This window comes from Pterocles gutturalis, unplaced genomic scaffold (genome assembly GCF_000699245.1).
Source record: "Pterocles gutturalis isolate BGI_N339 unplaced genomic scaffold, ASM69924v1 scaffold14249, whole genome shotgun sequence".
Taxonomy (NCBI): Eukaryota; Metazoa; Chordata; class Aves; order Pterocliformes; family Pteroclidae; genus Pterocles; species Pterocles gutturalis.
The window spans coordinates 4,467-30,475 of record NW_010133437.1 but is presented as its reverse complement, the minus strand read 5'-3'; the positions used below and the strand labels follow the sequence as shown (position 1 = coordinate 30,475).

Sequence of the window (26,009 nt, the reverse complement as noted above, 5' to 3'; positions counted from 1 at the left end):
GCCACTTCCTCCTGTAATTTGGCCACCTGTTCTAGGAGCTGGTCCACCTGGGCACACCTATTGCAGGATGGTTTGTCTCCCATTCCCACCCCAGGAGAGTAGTCTAGGCACCTCCCACATACCAAGGTCTGTACAGATGCCTCTGCCATCTGTAGCTCTGTCTGCACGGAGGCATCGGCCACCGCAGGGGAAGATGGTGCAGACCCCCTGGCCAGAGCAGCAGCCTTAGCTCTGAGACGAGTGCCCACCATTCTGTTTTAAGAGTCAGGGTGGATGTTCGTGCTTCTCCTGGTCTCTAGTACTTCCCTCCGAGGAACCCTGCCTGCTCGCTCTGCTCCTACAGCTGCCTTGTGAGGCTTCTGGACCCAGAAGAACTTCTGCGTCCCACTACACGAGCCTCCTCCTCTGTTGCTGTAGGTGTTGCTCACAGTGGGCGGAGAACTAGCTCTCCGCCCTCCCGGTAAGAATTTAAGCACAGGGGAGGGGTGGTGTCTGCGGTCGTCCCGGCAACGGCTGTGCCACTTCAGCCTCTCGTGACAGAGCTGTCGGCGGGAGTCGGTTTACGCCGCCGACTTCAGGGTTTTCCTAGCAAGGAATCTCCCGACAACCCCTCTTTGCTCGTGATCAGTCGGTCTGTTGGGAGCTGGGTCGGCTCCGAGCAGCTGATCTCGCGACTGACTGAGATCAGTTGTTCTCAGGATACTCAGCCCCTGGAAAACAGGGAAGGGCAGAGGAATGAAGCCCCCATAATCCAAGGGGAAATGGTTAGCGACCTGCTACACTTAGACACATGCGAGTCTATGCAGTCAGGTGGGATCTACCCAAAGGTACTGTTGGAGAGGGCAGAAGTGCTCACCAAGCGACTTTCCATCATTTATCAGCAGTTCTTGCTAACCAGGGAGGTGCCAGTCAACTGAAGGTTAGCAAATGTGATGCCCACCTACAGGAAGGGCTAGGAGGATCCAGGGAACTACAAGCCTGTTAGTCTGACCTCAGTGATGAGAAAGGTTATGGAGCAGATCATCTTGACTGCTATCATGCAGCATGTACATGACAACCAGGCACCCAGACCCGGTCAGCATAAGTTTATGAAAGGCAAATCCTGCTTGACTAACCTAATCTCCTTCTATGACAAGGGGATCAGCTTAGTGGATGAGGTAAAGGCTGTGGATGTTGTCTACCTAGACTTTAGTAAAGCCTTTGAAACTATTACCCACAGCATTCTCTTGGAGAAAGTGGCTGCACATGGCCTGGACAGGTGTACTCTTCACTGGGTTAAAAACTCTCTGGATGGCCAGGCCCAAAAACTTGTGGTGAATGGAGTTAAATCCAGATGGTGGCTGACTACCCAGTGTTCCTGGGTGGTGTTCCACAGGGCTCAGTATTGGAGCAAGTTCTCTTTAATATCTTTATCGACAACCTGAGTGAGGGGATTGAGTGCACCCTCAGTAAATTTCCTAATGACACCAAGTTGGGAGGGAGTGTTGATCTGCTTGAGAGTAGGAAGACTTGACAGAAGGATCTGGACAGGCTGAATCAATGGTCTGAGGCCAGTTGTATGAGTTTCAAGAACAAGTGCTGGGTCCTGCACTTGGGTCACAACAAACCCCTGCAATGCTACAGGGTTGGGGAAGAGTGGCTGGAAAGCTGCTGAACAGAAAAGGACCTGGTGGTGCTAGTTGACAGCCAACTGAACATGAGCCAGCAGTGTGCTCAGGTGGCCAAGAAGGCCAACAGCATCCCGGCTTGTATCAGAAACAGTGTGACCAGCAGGACTAAGGAAGTGATCATCCACCTGTACTTGGCACTGGTGAGGCTGCACCTTGAATGCTGTGTTCAGTTTTGGGCCGCTCACCACAAGAAAGACATTGAGGTGCTGGACAGTGCCCAAAGAAGGGCAATGAAGCTGATGAAGGGTCTGGAGAACATTTCTTATGAGGGAAATGAGGTTGTTTATACTGGAGAACAGAAGTCTCAGGCAAGACGTTATCACTCTCTACAACTACCTGAAAGGAGGTTTTAGCGAGGTGGGTGTTGGCCTCTTTTCTAAAGTAACAAGTGACAGGACCAGAAGAAATGGCCTCAAGTTGTGCCAGGGGAGGTTGACACTGGATATTAGGAAAAATTTATTCACTGAAAGAGTTATCAAGCATTTGAACAGGCTGCCCAGGGAAGTGGTTGTGTCACCATCCCTGAAGGTGTTTAAAAGTCATGGATATGTGGTGCTTCGGAACATGGTTTAGTGGTGAACTTGTTAGGTTGAAATGATGTTAAATGATTCTATAATTCTGAAATACCAGAGATGAGCCTTACTAGTCTGGTCATCAGAAATATAACTATTTTAAGTCATATAGATCATATACATTGCCTTTCAGCATGAACACTCTGAACAGATGCATTTATATAGCTGCCATGATCACATGGAGAGTGGCTTTTCCAAAATTAGGGACAAGAGCACAGCCTCTTGATTATTATACTTTTATCTTCTTTATATTAAATGTTGAGGAAATTATGTTCCATTTTCCAGACTTCTGTGGAGAATCTATAGTAATGCTTTCAGTGGCATTTGATTTTGTAGTTTTTCACTTAAATTTTCCTGAGCATACTCAGAAACCATCACTAATAGGTTTTATACTTCAGAATACTCTAATTGATCAAATATGATGTGACATGTAATTTAACATAGGTACTTAACTTTCTGGTCATTTGATTGCTTATGTCAAACATCAGGTGTCTGAAGGTTCAAAACATGATTTTGACACATAGAACAAAAAAAAATCAGCCAAAAAATGATACAGCTCTTTAGTATAATCTTCCTCAGTCTTCACCAGATAAAGTACCCTTTCTTAGGGAAAATATCTTCCCTGCATGTCATTAACAAAACGGTCTCAACTCAGGGAAATTTTATGTAATTTAATTTATTTTCAATTAACACAAACTTCTAATCACGGACTTGACAATAAGAAATGATAAAATATAAATAAACACATAGTTAAGTAAAAAATCTTTTTTCCCCCTTCCCCAAGCACAAAATAAGCCAAAAACCTCTTCTCTCCTCTTTCTAGTCTCAGCCTCCCTGGTTTTGCCATGGGTTACACTCAGCATGTCCCAAATCCTTTGGTGAGATGACAGATGATGAAGGAGGTTGGAGCTGGTTCTGCCATTCTTCCTTGCTTTTCATCTGGTTTTCCTCTGCCCCATCATGGATTGCCTACCAGTTGCTGTCCCTCAGTGGTGTCCTTCCTCTGGCATGGATCCAGGATAACATTACCTTAATTCTTCTATTTTCTGCTTTGTTACTTCAAAACCTTTTTATTTTTGTCTATATGTGGAATGGGGAGGGGCGGAGGGTGGTGAAGTGATTTTGGTGACCCATCAGTTTGGTGGGACTTAGAATATAGCCAACTCAGGTTTAGTTACACATTGCCTTTTTCCTCTGCTTTTTGATTGCAAACTTTATTTACAGGGTACACACTTCAGAGATTAAGATTTGAACTCCAGAAATCTGTGGAGCTCTGAGTGCATTACAGCTTTCTATCTCTTTGAGAAGTTCTGGGAACCACTGTAATACAAGCGTTTGATGTCCACCAGTGCCAATGCTCTCTTATCGTCTGCAATAATATCACTTAAAAATTTGGTTTAGAGTGATCTTTCTTCTAATTTTTAATATATTTACATTCTTTTGGTGTCCATTGTTTGTTCTTTCATTGCTTGACTTTCATTCTGCTATTTGTGAGTGAAAAGTGATGAGCGTTCTCTAGGCTATGTTCTATGTACTATCCTTTATTTACTGAGCTTCCCGTGAAGAATTACTTCCCAAAGGCATGCAATCACTATGACAGCCTAAACATTACTATGAAATTTAACCAATTACACTGGTCATATTTTAGGGCTTATTTAACAAATAGCAATGTAATTCTTGCGTGAAACTAATAATTATTACAGACTTTAAAATAAACTAAAACTTTTGACTGATTTTTTGATTGCTTTTAACTGACAAGAGACAAATTTTACTCTTTTCAGCTGTCTAACCTATCTGTTGGGCTATTTCAGAGCTCTCAGATGGCCTACAACTTCAGGTTTCCTTTCTGGCAAAATCTTGACATTGTAGGGTGGAGAAACCAGAGAACAAAACAGAGTTGATGTGTAGTCATGTCAGAACACATTTAGGAAACACAGGATTTGGAAAGTGCTACCTGGGTTTGATCCAAAAATAAGCTTAAGTTTTAATCAACTAAAAAAATGTTACTTAAAAATGGTAACAAAAACTTAGATACTGATTCTTCATTTTTTTGGATTATATAATTCTTGCTTTTTTAACTTACGTCCCTAATTCTCATTTGAAGTGTTTAAATTTATGTTTTCTCATTTCTTTGAGTTTGAGAATTAGATCACTCAAAATCACTTTCTTCCAGAAGGTCAGTTTCCCTATCCTTACCTTCATTAAAAAAACTTCAGAAGGTGGCAGCAACCATTCTGGAAATGCACGCAGAACACCACAGCTCAAATCAGTGCATAATGCTATACCAAAATTTCTTCTGATTGCTGCCCTGTCCTTAGGGTGATCACCTAAATATTCAGCATACCTTTTGAACTAGATCACCCATGAGGGGTTGGTGGTTTTAGTGATTCTAAATCTCTCTCTTCAGATTGGCTGTTAGACTTGAGTAAATTGAGTCTGTTTCTCAGAACTCTCAAGTTTTCTTTCTCACCTTTTGAAAAATGTGATATATGTTTGCTTGTCTACTCTGGAGCAAAGTCAAAATCTCTGTTCTGTTTTGCCTTGAAATTTATCTTCTGAATTACAGTATTATTATACGGTGGATCAGCTAGCTGCCCAGCAAGCAGCTCTCTCACTTTCCATCCTCAACAGGATGGGGGACACAAGATGAAAAAGCTCATGGGTCAAGATAAAGACAGAGAGATCACTCACCAGCTACTGTAATGAGAAATCAGACTTGACTTGCGGAAGATTAATTTAATTTGTTGCCAGTTAAAATAGATTTGGACAGTGAGAAATAAAGACAAAATTAAAACAACACCTCCCCACCACCCTCTTTCTTCCAGGTTCAACTTTACTTCTTCCTTCCTGACTCCTCTACCTAGCATGGAAAACCTCCTTCAACATGGGCTCTCCACAGGTGGCAAATAAAAAAAAGCCTTCAGGAAATATCCACCTGTTCTGATGCAGGGTTCTTTACAGGCTGCAGTGTAGATATTTGTTATGGCATAGACCTCTTTACAGAGCAGGAGAACCTCTGCTCTGACCCCTGGAGCACCTCCTCCACTTCCTTCTTCACTGACCTATGTGTTCACCAGGCTTTCTCACATTCTCATATTCTTTTTTTTTTTGCTCATTTGTCACTGCCATGCAGCATTTTTTCCCTTTCTTAAACCTGTTTTCCAGAAGGCACCATCACCACCTTGTCTGTGGGGCCCAGCCGTGCCCTGCGGTGGGTGGGTTGGAGCCGGCTGGAACCGGCTGCGTCCAGCATGGGGCAGCCCTGGCCCCTCCTCACAGAGGCCGCCCTGCAACCACCTCCTGTTCCCAAAAGCTTGAATGCACACCCAAAACATGATAAGATAAACCAAATAAACATCCTGTCTTTGATCTCTCTATGTTAATATTTCTAGTTCTACCAAGCATAATCTTTACTTATGAAAGAAGGAGGTAAATGAAAAGTGTGGAAGTTGCAAAACTTAACATTCAGAAATAACATGAAGGATCTTAGTTCAGATTAGTTGTACTTAAAAATTAAAAAGGATGAAGTACCATTTTTGCATTTCCATGTTCCGTTTTTTCCCCTAAGGATCACCGGTACTCTTGGTGTCTTACATGTGCCACAAAACCACACTATTGCTACTCCAGTTACAATCCAGAAGCCACAGCACTTATTTTAAGACTCTCTTGTTCTAGTACACAAAGTATATCAGGAGCACAAAAGACAACCTTGTTTCTACTTTTTTGCAACCTTAAATGATTCTCTACATAACAAACTAAGACCTATATGACCCAATATATTTATTATCTAAAGCACTGGTCTTGTATTAAACTTGTACATCTTAAATTGTACCTACCAAAAGTGGTAATACTCAGAAGTTTTCAAGATTTGTCTCCCTCTGATTCTACTAGAACCCTCCTTCCATTCACAATGTGAGCGTTATGTCTACATGGAGTAAATGAGGGTCACATAGCTATACTCTAGCTAGCTTAAATACCAGACATAACACAAGATTAACAGGGGCTTTGATTTGAACTAATTAGCCCTGCTGAAGTATAACCTCAATACATAGCATTGTTTCATTTGGGTAACATTGGGCTATGGAGAAGTAGCTATAATCAAGCATATATGTAAATCCTTGCAGGACCATAGATAAATGTCATACCACTCCAACAAAGAAGCCTTGTGTAGGCCAATTAATAGTCAGCTTTATGTTCAGCCAAAGCTGATGTGCAGCCTTGAATAATGTATTTTATTGTGACACAATAGTAAATAATAATTAAAAAAAACTTACCTGTTCTATAACTACGATTGCTTGGTGTTAATTTGTTGAGTGAAATTGTTCCATCTGTGAAGAAAGATCCTGTAAGTCAGACAGCTTCCCTTTGGCATAACTGCTACATCTTAGCTAACCATTGCCATCCAATGTTAGCAGGGCATCCCTTAGGAAATTACTTTCTCAAAATTGAGTTAACCGAGCACCACAGATTAATTTGTTTAAACTCTTGAAGTAGAACCCATTATTCTGAATTTGTTTCATGCTTTTGTGTAATATGTCATACATGACATAAAAATGCACAGTGGAACACGAATTATATGGAATAAAACTTCATCTGTGCTTAGAAGTAAACTCCAAACCTCCTTGAATTAGTAGAAATAAATTCAAAATTATTGAATACACACCTCCACCTAAAACTTTTTTTAAGAAAGTTCTGATTTGCTTTTTCTTACTCACTTTTTAATACATAGTGACACATGTTTGATGAGCACAGCAGAGGAAGCTCCACTTGGAATCTGGTACCTTTGGCCAAGTTACTCTGTTGAGAAGGATATCATGTATGCTATAATTTGAGGTAGATATTTGGTTATTTTATGTTTATGATATTAAATATAGAAGCTTAGTGACAGTTCTTTAGTCTTGAGGTTAGGTAATACACCATAATTTTTCCACCAGTCTAAGCTCCTTTCTCTCACAGGTCAAGGCTGCCTATTGGACATGGTCCCAGGCTAATATTGTGTTCTCACTCATGCCCAGGCATCATTGTGTGTCACTTGGTATGGGCCAGAACCGTACCAGGATGTATTATGTATGTAATATTTACATAGCTCATGGCTACATTGACCATGTCAGATGTATCTGCTCCAGATAGCCATCTCTTGTCCCAAGGCAAAGTAGTACAAAATAACTTGTTTTCACACTACCTAGCAATAGCCCTTTTTAAAACAGACTGTGCCTCTACTGCATGACCTAATTTACTTAAAATTTTCCGGGCTCTGTGTTAAGTCTGGTCCATCATCATTCTTCGGCTCAAGCTTCTTTTGTACAATTCAGTATTTGAAATTATACTAGGACTAACACTGCAGTTGACAATTTTTTTTTTAAATAGTGTGAGACTGAGAGTGTGATGTAATGGATTGGCTGGAGGAACGTTTTGGAAGAGTGTGTAGAAATGGAGGAAATAGGCCTTTTCAGATAGTGTGTCTTTACCCATCCTGCCCTACTGGAGAAGGTCTGGTGTCCAGCTACACGTGGATTTTCACTCCAGAGAATTTGGTAGCTACAAAGAAAAGTCAAGAAGTTAACTTGTTTCTCAGAGTGTTGGCAGTCCAGGGACGGAGAACTGGGATTGCACTGCTAAATTATTTGACAATGTTAACATTATGCCTCTATGAAGCAACTCACACACTATATTTATTTATACTTTACTTCATTTGTGAAGACAAAACTGCAAAACAGGCTGGAGCACTTTTACACAAGTGAAGAAATACAGTTTAAAGGGCATGAAAAGTTGAAATAAAAAAGTAGGGCACATTATGTGGTGGCTACAAAAGGTTTTTAAAAATGAGACTTACAATACACCTGAAGCCCTACTTTAGGTATCTAAATCCTTTACTTGCTTTTGATCACAGACCACTGACATTAAACAATGGCAATAATATTGCATTAATCTGTGTAGTCCTACACAAGAATCCTGTGCTTTTAAGAAAGAGGAGGAAAGTGAACAACTTTACAATGCAAAACAGAAAAAAATAGCAACATAAAAGTGTAAATTTTGACATATGTATCCTACCTTTAGGGCTCTCCAAAACAAAATGAAATGTATCCTAAAATCAGGCCAATGAATTTCCAATTTATATTATCAAAGAAGTTCATTTTATAATAGATACAAAGGACACATTTTTAAGGAAAGAAACAAAACAATAAAGAGAGTAATCTTGGAGTTTTAGAGATTGACAGTTTTCAGGGGTCACACAGTTCAGACTGTTATTTTTTTTCCTCAGCCATATTTTACTCTCCTAAAAATGTTGACACAGAAATATAAATGTGTGGGATATAATAATGTTTTCTCTGTTTCATTACTTCACCAATGATGAAAGTAATTTCTTGTTTTGATTTATATTAGCTTAAATAAATTTTCAACCTTGTAATTAAATTTGTCTGACCAGCTATTTTTCTTTGAACACAGACTTAAAATTACCTGATAATACTGAGTCCTACATAGTTCTACTATCAACAGATAATTACACAGATGTGACACCATCTATAAGTAAAACCAGTAATGTTTACTAAGTCTTGCTTTTTTCCCCAAGAAATCTATGAGTGACAATATACCCCATTGCACAACATATGAGTTTCCAGCATTATTTCAAAAAAATGTAAATTATTCAGCTCAATTATGACTCAGGCGTAGATTTTAATTTTAAAATAAAACATGATGTCATGGAGCCTGTCTTCTCTCTTGAAAGGTAAAATATGCAACACTGTCTGTCCAGTGGATAATGCAAGTACAAATTAGAAATAGATATACATTTCCTGCTTCAGGTTGTTCTTTTCCCCTCCTAAATGAAGTAAATATTAGGGTAAAGCAAGTTAACAGGAAACTCACCATGTATATTAAAAATTTAAAAATTGCAGAAAAAAGTAAGATCATTATGTTTATTTTTCTCTTCTTTATCAGTATAATTAGTTTAGTTCTCATTGGTTAATCCCAGTAATGGTTTTGTAGGTGTTAATATATTCAGTATAATTGTGAACATTTCAAGTCTGACTTTGATTTATTTCTGCAGGCTGCAATGTAAAACACACCACCTGCTTCTCTATGAAATAGGAAATAATTAGTTTAATTGCACTTTAGTGCAGAGTTAACCTTTTGCTCTTCTGAAGGTCTGTCTTGATCCACCTTGAGGAAAATTTCCTTAACCCTCTTTTGCTCTACAAAAGAACTGAATGTAAAAGTTTCTTTATTCTGTAAAATCAATGGAGATTTAACATGAAATCACTTATAAATAGAAAGTCCAGTTAGTCATATAGCACTGATAAATCGGTAATTTATTCTTCAGATGAACTTTTTTGATATCTTATGACACATGTCAAGTAGCATCCAAAATCACATAATCATCATCATCTTCTCTTGTACACAGTGAAAAAACGCTTTTTTTAAATGTACAAACAGAGAAATTTTCAACAGGAATTTAAAACACAGAGACATGGAGATATGAGCATGAATATCTTGGTTTCGGCTGGGATGGAGTTAAATTCATAGTAGCTAATTAAGAGGCTAAGTTTCGGATTTGTGCTGAGAAGGCTGATAACATACTGATGTTTATAGTTGCTGACAAGACAGTCAAGGACTTTTCAGCTTCTCTGCTGTGCTGGTGTCTGCAGGTGCAGAAGAACAGAGGAAGGATCATAGCCACAATTACTAGCCTAGGATTCAATCTTGGGTTTAGGATCGAGACCCAAATTGGCCAAAAGTCTATTCCATATAATGCACATCATGCCCAGTATATAGATGAGGTTATGTCTGGAAGTTGTCTCTCTCCAGATCGTCTCTCTGTCTCAGGGTCACCTCTCTCTCACGGAGTGCTCTCAGTTTCTTGGACTCTCAGACTCTTATCTCTTGTCCGGGATTGTGGTTTCGGAACTCTCCCTGCTCTGGGATCGTTAGCTGGGAGTGGGCTGAGCAGTATCGCTATGTATCACTCATTTGTGTATTTGTATGTTTATGTATTCATGTATTTCTATGTTTGTATATAGCACTATTGTTATTATCAACATTATTATTATCAGCATTATTATTTTAAGTTTTGTTATAGTTTAGTTACTAAATTGTTCTTATCTCAACCCATAAGTCTCTTTTCCTTTTACCCCTGTAAGTCTCTCCCCCATCCTGAGGAGGGGGGAGGGTGAGCAAGCAGTTACATGATGTTTGATTTAGCCAGGTTCAAACCACAACAATGAAAGATAATTTTAGGGAAAAAAAAAAAAAAAAAAAAAAAAAGCAGTTGCTAAAGAGGAAACGAAAAAAAGGTATTACAATAGCCTAAAAAATTAGTTGCCTAGTTATTGGTTATCTAATTATCTTTGGAAGCAACAGAATTGGTGGCTAAATTAACCATTCTCCAAGCTGTTTTTATTGCTTTTTTTCGTAGAACAAAAGAATCACAGAATTACAGAATGGTTAGGGCAGGGACACCTTCCACTAGACCAGGTTGCTCAAAGCCTCATCCAGCCCGGCCTTGAACACCTCCAGGGATGGGTCATCCACAGCTTCTCTGGGAAGCCCGTTCCTGTGTCTAACCACCCTCACAGTAAAGAATTTCTTCCTAATATCTAGTCTAAATCTGCCCTATTCCAGTTTAAATCCATTACCCCTCATCCTGTCACTGTGTGTCCTTGTAAAAAGCCCCTTCCCATCTCTCCTGTAGCCCCCTTCAGGTACTGGAAGACCGCTATAAGGTCTTCCCAGAGCCTTCTCTTCTCCAGGCTGAACAACCCCAATTCTCTCAGCCTGTCCTCATATGGGAGGTGTTCCAGTGCTCTGATCATCTTTGTGACTCTCCTCTGGACCCGCTCCAACAGCTCAACATCCTTCTTGCGTTGGGTGGCCCAGACCTGGATGCAGTACTCCAGGTGGGGCCTTGTGAGAGCAGAGCAGAGGGGCAGAAACTTTTCATATTGTACTCTTCTGAGTTGACATTATTGATGTGACTGTATTTATTCTGTTCCAGCCAAGCACACTGAATATTAAGGAAATATATCGTAATATATCAAGACAGGTAAAAATCAGAAAAATACATTCTGCAATGCCAAAAGAAGCCAAAAACATTAAAAAATGTCACTTCATTCAAATTATATAATATTCATTATGATTATTGAATAGATCCTGAAGACTTGGATCAGATTATTAAACAAATTAATTTAGCTAGTAAGTAAAAATAGTAATTAATATGTAGTGTTACAAACTAGACATAATTGGTAACAGAGAGTTACATCCTAAAAAGTCAGGGTAATTTAATTTGATAGTTACAAACAAACTCGCAATTAGTATTCAATATTTTTACTTTTTGTGTCAGGAAATATAGAGCTAGCTGGAGCAGGTACATATGATGCTTTGCAATTTATTAATCTAGTACTAAATTCTATTAACATTGCACATGATTAGCACATTAGCACCTTACTTCTACTAGATTGATTTTAATGAGGTTGCTATCAGGTTAATCAGGATAACAAATCTTTGTAAAAGCTGTTTCTACATCTGTAAGCACTTGCATTTTCCCATTTGTCCCACTCAACAAAAATGAAAACACATCAGTGTGTTTTGTTGGTCACTAGCCATCATGAACATTTAAATAAGGTTTTGCTAAGGACTGACATTATACAAATCTTGTGATACGGGGAAATCTTCACAATAAATTGTTTACTGCAGGGTTGCCCAGCAAGTGATCTATAAGTTTAATGTGACATTGGACAAGACAGTTAAGTTGATCTAATTATATTGGAAAAAATGTCCAATTCCCCCTTCTGCTCTTAGCTTCACAATCCTGTTCAGTACTCCATTGTTTCGTCACTGCTGCATGTTTAGTCCTTTGATGAGCTATGGGACTAGATGAAAATCAGCTATGTTGTGTTACTGACGAGCACCAGAGGTAGCACAAGGGTGTTGAAAGTGGGATGGAAAGGTGGGATGGGATAGGAGGACTCCCCTCCTGTGTGGCCATCATATGAAGCCACAATCTGAGTCACTATTCTCAAGATGTTAAAAATTCAAGTACTAGTATCAATTACACAAACATTTGAAACTAACACCTGAAAAAGGTCATTGTGATAAAAAGAAAAATCGAACAAATATACAATTGCAATCCATGCTTTCAGAATTATTTGCCACCTTTTCCTGTGAAATTGAGAAAGATAATATACCTGAACCTGAACGTAACCACTAGGAAAGACACTCTCTTCCTTCTGCTCAATGCGTACCCCACCTCTAATGGCTCCAATACCCAATTAGTTAGCCATTCCCCATTTTTTTTTTTTTGTATGATTCAAACAAGTACAAATGTGGTCATTTTGAAAAGGTCCAAGCAATAAAATCTGAGTTTCAAGAGAAGCCATTTTTCACCTAATTGTTCTGTGAGAAAGCTGCCTAATTCATTATGTTTTCCCAAGATTTAGCACACTAACCACAAAAAAAACCCACCCCAAAACCAAAACAAACAAACAAAAAAAAAACAAAACAAACAAACCGACAAAACACTTTTCCAACAAAGTTTAGAGATTTGCATGTCTCTTGACATCACCCATTTTGTCTGTTTCCTTCATAATTTGAACAGATATATCAGTTTTTTCTTGTTGTCCATGAGCACTGAAAGGTAACTGCCTAAGGCATATTCCTTTAAGGAGGAGCTTTCCAAAACGACAGCAAATCCTTTCTGATTATGCTCAAAGGTCTCCAACTCAGTATCCTAGACATTTTTTGCTTTTAAATAGTGATTTAAATGAACACTCCACCCTCATCTAGATGCAACTGTCTCAAAAATTGCTGGTGTCATAAAAGACTCAAAAAAACAACTGAGAAGCTGTTAAAAAAAAAAAAAAAAAAAAACAAAAAAAAAAACAACAGAAGGCTATGTTTCCTAAAGATTTTTCAAACTTGAAAAAAAATTTTTTCAGAAGGATACTCCTTCTCATTTTTGTGATTTTTAAACTTATAAAAAGATATAAGCCTTGAATGGAAAAAAACTTCCAGTTCTGCACTGTTTTCCTTCCTACGAAACTTCACGCCTATCAGAAATGTAGTTTCTGACCCACTTTAGCTTCTTCTCCAGTGCCAGGTGCTGATGTATCTCAAGGCTTTTATATCTCCAAGATTATTTACTAAAGTAACTATTTGCTTTTTCTGGAGAAGATCTAGGTACAAAGTTATGTTGTATTGTTTCATGTAGCACAGGATCAGAATGTCTTAAAAGCAGCACTGGAAGACAGAATCTTTCTCTTGGATGCTTGGCTGTGTTTCAGGGAAGTGTGTTTTCTCAAGTTCAAAAAATAACCTGACAAAAACATTTCTTGCAGCACTCAGAAAGGTGATGCTAAAATGCCCAAAACACTTAACTAGTCTGGTGGCAACTTTGTTTGCCTGATAACCAAAGAGGAGTGGAAAGAGAAGGAGAATACAGCTTACCTAAGATAAAGAAAAAACATAAGCATCCCTTACTTTAACCATGGAAAAAGTGTACACCTATCTGCACAAAATGTCAATTCTCAGTGGTAGGATAGCTATGAAAAACAGAAATGACTGAAAACTCATTGCATGTATTTGACATGCTAGGAGAACCTTGAGCAAACCTGGTGTGATATTTAGGCACGTTTGATATGTCTCCCTCTACATCTACAACTAGAAGAGATTCCAGGAAGAAAATTACTACATTGAAGAATTTCTGTAGATTGAACATGGGACTCCCACTGATTTAAATAAGATAATTTGACACTTAATGATACTTCTCAAGATAAGAAAAGCTGGGAAATGCAGACACTGGATTTCACTCTCTGCGCTATAGCATGGTTGTCTTCTAACATGTCACTGGGACTTGATTCTCTGTTTTGTTAGCATTATGTAATTTTAAAAGTTTACTAGTAAACCAGATATGAACTGACTAAAGTTATTAAGTATTTGGGTGATTGAGACAAATTGTCTTATCCTTTTATTTTACCTTACCATTTCTAGTTCTGTCTTGTCTTTATTTTTATTTTTTCTTTTTTTCTTTTTTTTTTTTTTTTTTTGTCACAACAGTGAGCAAAAGGTGAATGTTTATTTTATACGAAACTTGGATTAGATCAAAATAACAGATTTAGATTTCAGAATATTTTCCCTCATCCTGCTATAAATCTGAACAGAAGATTTATAGCAACAAACACAATTTTAAAAGTCATTTCAGTAATAGTCAGCAGTCAAACTATAATAATTTAAATTTATTGTGAAGTCCTAGAGTGTTCATTTTACTAGAAAACTAACATGCATTGAAAAACAATGCAAGTTACTGTCTCTTTGACATTGTGTTGATGTTTCTGAGAAAATCAGTGGTGATAATGTCTTATAAGACTGCATATTGCAAGATTTCACTCAAAAAGTTAAACTGATAGATAAAGACAAGGTCATGGTAATGCTGCTTTTCTGTTTTCATTACTGTGCTCCATCTTTAACATCTTTGTATCCTGTTATTTCAGAGACTCTTATTTGGTACAAATAAAGGAAATCTTTACTACATATCAGTGACAATGAGTAAAAGCAGAAATTTGTTGAGATTTTTCTAAGCTGATATGAAAATATCTCAGTATATGTTGATATATAAAATAAAAAAAAAAAACAAGTTATGCTGGGTTTCTGATTTAATTAATATATTATGACATTTTAGCTAATATTTTGTGTAAAATGTTTTTCAGCAAGTTAGTTGCATGCTGTTCATATTAGTGTTATTTAGTCATCAGGTGATGCACAAAGTATTAATGTAAACTATATTCAAGGAAATCACAAACCTTCACATTGAAATCATATTAGAAACTGCTACTAATAATCATCTTAGAAATAGAATTTGGTAAAGTGTGAAGAGAAAAACTGCACTCCCTCCTTGTTGATAAATGAATTGAAATCAGAATCTCTGGGCTTCACTATATGACCTTAACAGGGTATTATGTTTGTCCCCTTCCTATAAGAGACACAGGAAGGTAAGCTCAGTGGACAGTGGAAATATGGAATTGGGTGGAATTTTTTTTTTTTTATTTTAACAGAAGAACAGCCAAAGATTTGATCATGTTGAGTAATATTTTGTGCACATATGAAGTCATATTTTTTAATCCAAATCAAATTTAAAAGGATTTTATAATAATGTCTTTTTTCTTCCTTGGATCTCTTATGCTAGTATGCCTGTACAAAGATACTGTCAGCAAATATACTTGCTTTGATAAAAGTATTTTATTGGTCGTTACTATTATGTCCATATTTTAGCTTTCTTCTATTTTATTGATATGTGCACGCAGTGATGATGCCAAATAAATCTGCATCTTGTCGGGGTTTCTTAATATTTGAAAATAAAATAACAGTAGTAATTTTACTGCATTGTAGCAAGAACAAAGCGATCATATTTTATAATTCTACTAGCATTGTTAATGACATATTGTATTATTCATATCTGACTCCCTGGTCTATTGATGCCAAATATGTCTGCAGTATAAAACAGGGAAAGGTGGGAAAGGATAAACTGATGACTTATTCTTTATACTCGCATTACAGTTATTTTTGGGGTTGAGAACACTTGTTTTCCTTGTGTTTTGGATATTTTTTTTTTCTTTAATTTTGTGCAAGGATGAGACCTTTATGCATCTCCCCTTAATCCTTCCCTGGATTAAGTGCTCTGTACAGTTGGTTATGAGGGCCAGACATTTAGTTCCTTCTTTTATGAGGAGAATCACAGCAATCCGATTTGTTCTGTCTCACTAAAGAGACCTAAACTGTTCCAGTCAAGAACTGAACACTCTTAAAGACAATTTAGCATGACCTAATAGTAATAATAAAACAAGCCAGCATTTGTTAGACATCTAATCTTAAAACAAAGTCCTAAAGTCAGAAGCCCAGACCACACTGAGGAAAGCCTTTATTTTGAAATGCAGCATAGGACACCTGTGAATACTTTATTTTCCCATGGGTTTCCAGAGTGCAGTTCCATGTACTCTTCAGTGGCAAAGCTAGTTTAAAAGATCACTTTTCTAACACCACTTGCTCATGTCTGCCCCTATGTTAGAATTAATCACTTCAATGTAGCAGTGAGATTATTTGTAATGCTGTGCTGTAAACTGAATCATCGATGCGAATAACAAACCTTGGAGGTTCTTTTATTAATGCAGGGATTTCAGGGATCTGTTGTACATTATGGCCTTACAAAAGTTTTCATCAACACAAAAGAGAGGGTGGTGAATGAGAACAAGCGGTGGGGGGGGGTCAAGGTAAGTGCATTTGTGTAGCGAGTAGGGACCTCTTCAATTATCTTCACTTCCAAATAAAATATATGTAGAACTACACTTAGTCTTCCACCTGCTCTCTTCTTTAATAAAACTTCTATTCACACTGCTCTTCTGTTCCTCCCTCCAGAAGGGATTCACTGCTTAAAGCAAATGTTTGCTAGTTGAAAATGCCCTTCTCTTCACCAAAGTGTAATTCTTCAGGTAGGAGGGTCAAACTGAATTCCCAATAGACCTGCATACACTACTATAAGTATCTGCAACCTCCCATCACAGTATAAGATATTTAACACATTCTTCCCCTTATTTCAGATGTAGAGAGAAAGGGAAACTAAAGGAGGACATAATGATGACAAATGTATTCTCACACCCTCCTCGCAGTCATACCTGCTTCTGTAATTAACAAACTTCTCTTTTACTTCAAGGAAAAGATGGCTGACAAACTGTAGATAGACTGAAATAGTAAATTGAAACAACACATTACATGAGTAGTAGAGGTAATGTCTCAAATTTCATGTTAGGTCTTACATCCTCTTGATATAATTCCTGCCCTTTTAACGAAATTTAAGAAAATAATGCAAACTAGTGCAACTATGAAAACTGAACATCCTGGGCAAACACTTTGCATATGAAGGTACTGACCAAAGACTGCAACTTCAGTAGAAAAACCCTACATGGTTTGGCTATTTTTTTATTTATTTGACTTTTTTTACAGATTGGGGCAACTGTTTCACTTAATAAATCATGGAAAAATATGAAAACTATCTTATGTACCTTTACTCAACCTGTGATGACATTGTAGCACATCAAAAATACATTTTGTCTCAAATTGATGCAAAATTACAGTATCACAGAGTCACAGAATGGTTGAGGCTGAAAGGAACTTCTGGAGGTCATCTGGTCCAACCCCTCTGCTCAAGCAGGGCCACCTACATCGAGTTGCCCAGGGCCATATCCAGACAGCTTTTGAATATCTCCAAGAGAGACTCCACAACATCTCTGGGCAACCTCTGCCAGTGCTTAGTTACCCTCACAGTGAAAAAATGTTTCCTAATGTCCAGACAGAACCTCTGGTTTCAGTTTGTGCCCATTGCCTCTTGTCCTATCACTGTGTGCCACTGAAAAGACCCTGGCTCCATTCTGTTTACACACTTCCTTCATATTCATTCATGAGATGTTCCCTGAGACTCCTCTTCTCCATGCTGAACACTCCCAAATTCTCTCAACCTTTCCTCCTATGAGTTGTGCTCCAGTCCCGCAATTATCTTTGTGAATCTTTGTTGGACTCTCTCCATATATCCCTGTTTCTCTTGTACTGAGTAGCCCAGACCTGCACACAGCACTCCAGGTGTGACCTCACCAGAACTGAGTAGAGGGGGAAGGATCACCTCCTTCAAGCTACTAGCAACAATTTGCCTAGTGATGCTGAAAATACCATTTTTGTCACACGGGCGCACTGCTGGCTCATGTTCAACTTGCTGTCCACCAGGACTTCAAGGTCCTTTTCTGAAAAGCTGTTTTCTAGTTGGTCAGCTCCCAGCACGTACTGGTGTTTGGGGTTGTTCCTTTCCATGTGTATGATTTTGCACTCCACCTTGTTGAACTTCATGAGGTTCCTGTCAGACCATTTCTCCAGCCTGACAAGGTCCCTCTGAATGGCAGCATGACCCTTCAGCATGTTTGCCATTCCTCTCAGTTTAGTGTAATCTGCAAACTTGTTGATGGTACAGACCTCCCCATCATCCAGATCATTAATTAACATGTTAAAGAGGACTGGACCCAGTGTTGACCCTTGGGTTATACCACTAGTCACTGGTCTCTAGCAAGACTTTCTACCACTCATCACCACCCTCTGGGCCAGACTGTTCAGGTAGTTTTCAATCCACCTCACTGTCTGCTCATTCAGCCCGTTCTTCAACAGTTTTTCTATGAGGATCTCATGGGACGTAGTGTCAAAGACCTTACTGCAGTCCAGGTAGATGATATCTGCATGTTCTTCTCTCATCTACAAAGACATTCATTTGATTGTAGAAGTTTATCAAGTTAGTCAAGCATGATTTTTCCAGCCCGTGCTGATTACTCGTGATGATTTTCTTCTCTTTCATGTTCCTGGAAATGGTTTCCAAGATTAGCTGTTCTATCACACTCCTAGGGATCAAGGTAAGTCTGACCAGCCTGAAATTCCCTGGGTTGTCCTTGTTGCCCTTCTCAAAGATGGAGGTGACATTTACTTTCCTCCAGTTTACAGACACTTCCCCAAGACACCATGATGAATCAAAGATCATCAAGAATGGCCTCATAATTGCATCTGCCAACTCCCTCAGCCCTCCTGGGTGCATTTTTTCAGGGTCCATGAACTTGCATATTTCCAGGTTGCTTAAGTATTCCCTGACCTGATCCTCTTCCACCAAGGATACACCTTCCTCTTCCAGCCTTTCTCCTATGTCTCTGGAACTTGAGATTCCCAAAGGGTGGTCTTACTAGTAGAGACTGAAGCAAAGAAGGCATTCAGCACTTCTGTCTTTTCCATGTCCTGTCTTATTGAACATTGGGACCATGTCTTTCCTAGGATTCCTTTTGTCATTGACATACTTTAGAAGCCGGTTGTCTCTGACATCCCTGGCTAGGTTAAATTCCATTTGGGCTTTAATTTTCCTAGCTTCATCTCTGGATGTTAGGACGATGTTTCTGTATTTCTCCCAGGTTGACCTGTCCTTGCTTCCACCCTGTGCATGCTTTCTTTCTTGTTTGAGATTGGCCAGGACCTCCTTATTCATCCACACAAACCTGGCATTTTTGCCTGACTTCGTATTCATTGGGATAGAACTCTCTTGAGCTTGGAGAACATGATTATTGAATATTAACCAGCTTTCCTGAGATCCTCTTCCCTCCAGGGCCTTATCCCGTGGGATGATTCTAAGCAGATCTTTGATGGGGCCAAAGTCTGCTCTCTTGAAATCCATTGCTATGAGCATGTTTTTCATTATCATCCCTGTCCTCAGGATCCTGAACTCCACCATCTTGTGGTCACTGCAGCCAAGGCTGCCGTTAACCTTCACGTTCTCAACAAGTCTTGATGGTGAGTATGAGGTCCAGTAGTGTATCTGTCCTCGTTGGTTCCTCTGTCACTTGGAAGAGGAAGTTATCATCAATGCACTCCAGGAACCTCTAGGATTGCTTATGCCCTGCTGTGTTGTCCCATGCACCCTCCATCAGGGTGGCTGAAGTTTCCCATGAGGACCATGGCCTGCAAACCTGAGGCTGCTCCTATCTGCATGCAGAGGGCCTGATCCACTCTTCCTGATCAGGTGGCCTATAGCAGACCCTTGCTATAATGTCAGCTGTCACAAGCTTGTCTTTTATCCTGACTCTTAAGTTCCCAGATGGCTCCTCATCCATTCCCAGGCAGAGCTCCGTGCACTCCAACCGCTCTCTCAAATAAAGGGCAACTTCCCTTTCTCATCCCTTGCTGTCTTTCCTAAAAAGGCTATATCTCTGCATTGAATCAGTAAAAAAATAGTGTAACCCAAGCCTCTTTTTAACACTGTGAGCACCCGGAGTGAGATTAACAGGGTTGGGGTTTTGGGGTTTTTTTTTGTATGTTTCCCCTTGTTATCTTGTCTCTCTCTTTATCTCTGGAGCATTGTAACTATGAATCATACCACATACCACCATAACTATGATTCAAAATCTGCTGTTCCATTAGCAGTCTTTACTGTTTGTGACACAGGTAGCTTCAGTAGTGCAGCTGGGAGTGATGTTAACAGGAAAAATAATTTTGATCTGCTACATAAGATATGAAATATCTACATGGGGACTTCAACTATTCTCATAATTCCCATAAGAAAAAAAATGGTGGTCCAAGATCTGAAATAAATCAAGCCAGATATAAACCAGAATCTTCATTTTTTGTGTTATTTTATTTCAGTTTATTTTTGGTTTGTTGTTCCTGATTATTAAGGTAGCTGAAAAACTTCTTAGTGGGAAAAGAGTAGATGAGAAAACTAAGTTCTTCAAAGTGGAGTTCTTCCTACATTTCTTTTCCTGGAATTCCAGTTCATTGTCCAGATGAATTACCAGAATGCAACATTACATTATGAAATATCCAGATGAAGCATGTAAATTGCAATTTATAGGCAGTTGCTTAAAGCCTATGTGTAAACTGTGTTGTTCTGGGATATCAGCTGCACCTAACTGAAGCAAACTTTAAACATTACAAGTCCTTTAAACAGTGTTTCTCATTAGGAGTATCTAGACATTTTATAGCTGTGTTTCAGAACTGGTCAGGAATTTTTTGTGTTGTTCTGTGTCTGACCAGGAGATTTTCATCAGAGTTCTGCCTGTTAGAAAATGATAGTCATGTTGTTTGCTAATTTCAGTGAGTCCTGTCTGATAATGAAAGCTAACCACATTGCCCTGACTTCTTGGCAGCCTGCCTACCTTATCATCTCGGAGTCTCCCTAAGACTTCCAAGCTTAGTGTCTAGCTGCTTCCCAGGAAGGCTGGTTTGAGTTAGGACTCCTGGAATTTCCAAAGTTTTTTATACTTCACATTGCAAGCAGCCAATTCCATGATGCAATGCTGGATGCAAGATTCTTGTCTATTTAAAGGCCCTCTCTTCCCCTAGCAAACTAGACTTACACTGATAGATATTTTGAAATATTTCATTCTTCCCCCCACCAAGAAAGAAAAGGCAATTAAAATAATTAGACTGATTTTTCTACATTCTTATTTTACTTACAGCTTAAACTGCTGCAAGACAGGTATTTTCTATGTAAGTTTTTCCTTACATGTTGTTTTTTGTAAGCATATTCTTTTTTTTTTCCTTAAGTTCTTAGCAAAGATTATTTTTGCACCATATCCTGTGATGATTTCTATAAACAAAGGTCAGATATAAACTGGAAATAATAATAAAAAGCTTTCTGTAGTAAACTTCACACTTCACATTGGTTTTCAGGCATACACCTGAAAAGCTATGTACATAGGAGAATAATATTTGTTGATTTTCTTTTTCCAAATAAGAAAACAGTTATATGGCTAAGTGACTTGACTAAGGTTGCAGAAAAGATTAGTATAAAGCTGAACAGTCAGAGTCTAAAGCCTGTCTCTGTGCAGGGTACTACAGAAATGTAGCTACTCTAAAGTCACACAAAAAAAAAAAATAGGCAGCTAAATTTTGTATTCAAGAGAAAAGCTAAGTACCACAGAAAAAGAGATTAGATAAATTTGTTCAACTTTGTATTTTTAGTTTTTTCAGTAAAGCAAAATCCAAAGAAAGATGAAATTCCTGTGAGATTTCAAATCACATTTCTGGAAGCTTAGTTAATGTATACAATTCACCTTGAAAGAAATGGAATTGACTTTTCCGTTCCGAGTAAGTCATTGTCCCTGGTAATAATGATTTCTTAGCAGATAGCCAGTCAAAAGATTAATAGAACTAAAATATTTGTAAAATAAGCCTGTTCTCACTGACAGCTAACTTGTATTTTTGCTGCTTCTTTTTGGAAGACAGTAAACAGAAACAAAGCCTGCAGCAATACAGAGAAAGCTAGCACATTGAAGAGGGATTAGCTTCAGGAGGCTATGACAGATGTAAAGTGCTTTGCACACATTACTATGTGATGTTCAACATATGTTGTCAATTAAAAATTGCTTAGGAAATATTTAACAAGACAAAGCTAACATACCCCTAGTTTGTAAGAATATCATGAACTTGTGCATCACTGCTCTTCATTTTATTTTTTTCAGTTTTGCTGTAAGTAGAGGAGAACCTTGTATAACATGACTCTCAGCTAGTTTATATTTTAAAGTATCACTTTAATTCAATGTATTGGAAAACAGCATTGTTTTAATCTTTTAGTAAGATGATGGCTGGATAATTTATCAGGCAGAGGAACTGCTAAACTAGTCAAAATTAGGTTTCTGCAGTAAAGTATCATTCACTACATTTGTAAAAATAGGCACTTAACTGCATTCAAGACATCATAGGCTTTGGTGTGTTATCTACCTAGATTTTTCTAATGCCAATTTGTGCGAAATCTTCCCAGCAAGCACCAAGGCATAAGACACAAGCTCCTAGGCTAAATTGCTATTTTATCATCTTCCGTATCTACTGCACTTAAATTATTCCCTGTACAGGTCATCTGCCATCCTTCTTTTTCATATTTTTTGTCTTTTTGCTTTTCTAAATTGATGAGGGTTTGTGCCCTATTTAACACCCAGATAGCCACTAGACACTATTCTTTGTCTTCTCTCCCAAATACAAGTGTCTTTCTGCACAACTGTACTGTGAAGCCCCCATTGAATAAAATAGTAGAATTCTTGCTGAAATCTGGTGCCTCAAGATCTCTTTACAAAAGATGTGTTCCTAACGTTGGGAAATTCCTGAAAATACCATTGCTATTCCTATGACCACATATGAAGACCCTTTTACCCCTGAGAGAACAGACATTGGTAGTCATCTGTGAAAAATACTGCTATGGCTGTGGAGTATATGTTAACTCCTGTGTAGAGGAAGAGGGACTGAATGTGTGGAAGAAATCAACAAGTCCACAGAGGTTTTGCAGTATCTGGCCAACCCCAGTGACTCCTGAAGATATTCCCACAATGAATTAACCTTTCAGTTAAAGTCTTTAGTTCTACTGGCAACAATATTGCTGTCCTGAATCTCCTCTGATAGAATTCAGTTTCCACTCGGAAAATATGATGAAGTTTAAAAATAAAAATTACAGGGTGTATTCCAAGAATCTTTGTACTTCTTAAACACATATTGCAGTCTGCTGCATACATCATCTGACGATCAAATGTCAGCCCGACTCCCACTTTGCTTTAAATAAGATATAAAAGTACTCAAGAGGTATTCAGAGAACTGTGAACTGTATGTGCCCTGAAAATGTGTTGTTGATGCAGGAATTCACACTGAATTGCTATGGTGATAGGTGTTTGACTGTAAGTTGAACTATTAACTAAGAAAAATTGAAACATATACTCAAACACTTCAATACATGTTAATGTAAAGGAACAGCATAGAACAGACAGATTTCTGCCTCACTGAGGGACAGAAAAAGGCATGGAGGAGGAAATAAGATTGGTTTTCTGCATATATAAAATTGGACCTACTGAATAACTACCTGTGTTCTTGATCTTTATTTTTCTTCCAGCTTCTTTTTTTAATAAGTATTATGAGATTATTAGCACATTTTTTTAAAAGTAACAAATGTATTGCATTTACCCTAAGAACTAGTAGATTGTGTTGTACAATCCAGTTTAAATACTAAACTAAAATAAAATATTTACAAAGCATGTTGTCTCTGGTTTTAATAAAAAATAAAACTAAAGTACGAGAACAGTGTAACATCTTCAGAAGTTTATAATTATTTAAATATACCAGACAAGTATTTTAGTAAAAGGAGGAGTTCTTTGTTTGTTGTATATTATGGGTAGGTAACTTCCAGTATTTAAACCCTAATATTACAAATCGAAGCTTTGTTAGTTGCTTAGATACGCCTTTCAGTATTGTTTGGTTAAGTATAACCTATAGATGTTCACAAGGAGGTCTGAAAACCATGTGGGCTTAGAAAGTCTCAAGGCATGGTAGTTTATTAAAGGAAGAGATAAGAAGACTTAGGGAATTGTATTAAGTATTTTAAACCTTTCTTCTTGTCCACACGGGCCTTGCCTAAGGCATCATTACTAGGAAAGGTAGGCTGCTTTGAGATTTATCAGCTATCTGCAGAGCTTCAATTGACATTCACACAAAGAAACGGAAAATGTATGAGCTAGACTAATTGTGGATAGTGGTTACATCCTTGTTGAAGTAATTTAAGCTGATTTTCTGTATTGAAGCTTAATATGAAAGATAGTTATTTTCTTTGTAAGGAGTAAAGGATTTTCAATATTCTTAAACAGTAGGAAAGGAAACACTTGTCGGGTTTTGTTATCTGATTATTTTTCAGTAGGGTGCCTTTTAATTTTTCTTACTGCATTAAATTAACTTTATCATTGGTCAGTTTCAAATTGACAAATTACTGTTTATATATGGGGAAGGGTGTTACATGTATCAAGTTTTCCCACAATACTGCCATATCATGTTCTCTGCCTTTTTTCAGGTATCAGTTACCTTATTTTCTACTTTTCTATTTTCTTATCTTCTATTTTGGTTTTATTCTTATGGTCCAATTATTTTTTTTACTTGTTTTTTTCTTTTTTACTTTTGAAAGCAAAGTTATGTGCTGTGGTGGTGACCTGTCATGGGTATCCATACTAACTTGTGTTAATACTAGCGCCATACTACTTTGCAATATGGTCATTAAAACAGCTTAAATGTACATATACCCTTCACGTGTCTCTGTAGATTTGATTTCCCACATCAGTAGTGAGACTTGTTGAAACTAAGCCTCTCTCTTCAGCCTGCTAATGCAATTGGCAACTTGTACCAGCTGTAGAATAGTTAATTGTATTGAGTTTTGCCTTGATAGCCTACATATGTCAAAAGCCTTTGGCTGCTATTTGTTTTTGATGTCGACTACTTCTATGGAAATGGTCACATCCTCTATATCCTATCAGGCTTCACTGTGCATATCAATCTCCTTAAGCTGTGCTTAGAGGAAAGCAGTCTTGGGGGCAGAGGTATGGGGGAGTGGAGGAACTAGAATTTACGAGGGATTTATCTTTTCCTTTTTAATTCCATGTACAACTTCCTTCACACAGATTTCACAGTAGAAGCTGTCATCTGAAACTAGGCTGGTTGTGCTGTGCTTTGAGCTTTCGTTATTTCACTGCAAAGTCTGAATCAGAGGTTTTTTTTCATCTGCCAGTTTAGATATCTAATGGCAAGTGAAAGTTTACAATGGCACAGATGTCGCTGAACAGGTAGTGACAGCTGAGTTTGCACTGAAGTTTCCTTATGCAGGATTTGGTGCTGTCAGAGCTATCTGTCTAAACTTGGGTGATAAGAACACATTTTTTAACCCTTTGGAGAATTTTAATCCAAGTCTTCAACTTGATTTTACTTAATGATATCTCATGTATCTTATGATGGCTGTAGAAAAGCATGAAAACTCCTACTGTGCAGTGGCCCAGAAGTGCAAAAATAAGACTCAAATAAAAATATGCATCCAGATTCTATATTGCATAAGAGTAAATCCAGAGTGTAAGCAACTGGAAAATATCTAACATGAAAAAGTGTCTAAAATGGAAATGATAAAAGTAGGGACTTAGCCTTATTTGCTTGTTTTATGTCATTTGGAATGTTACTTTTTCTTCTTTCACAGACATGTCTTCTCGCTTTGAACTTTACATAATTTTGTTGGTTATTACCTGTTCCAGTTTTAAAATTAGAAAATATATTGCTAATTACTACCTATTCAAATAACTCAGCTATTACATAGTCCCTGAAAGAGAAAATTAATTCAGTTTCTACTTCCAAAATATTTACTCATTTGTACCCCTAAATTATCTACAGTGCAGTCTGGCTGGAATTTTATGCTGTTAGAGGA

General features: G+C 38.0%; 1 pseudogene; it reads right to left on the bottom strand.

Annotated features, from left to right (window-relative positions):
* Positions 1 to 560: 560 nt before the first annotated feature.
* LOC104467453 lies at positions 561 to 19,532 on the bottom strand (annotated as a pseudogene).
* Positions 19,533 to 26,009: the final 6,477 nt, after the last annotated feature.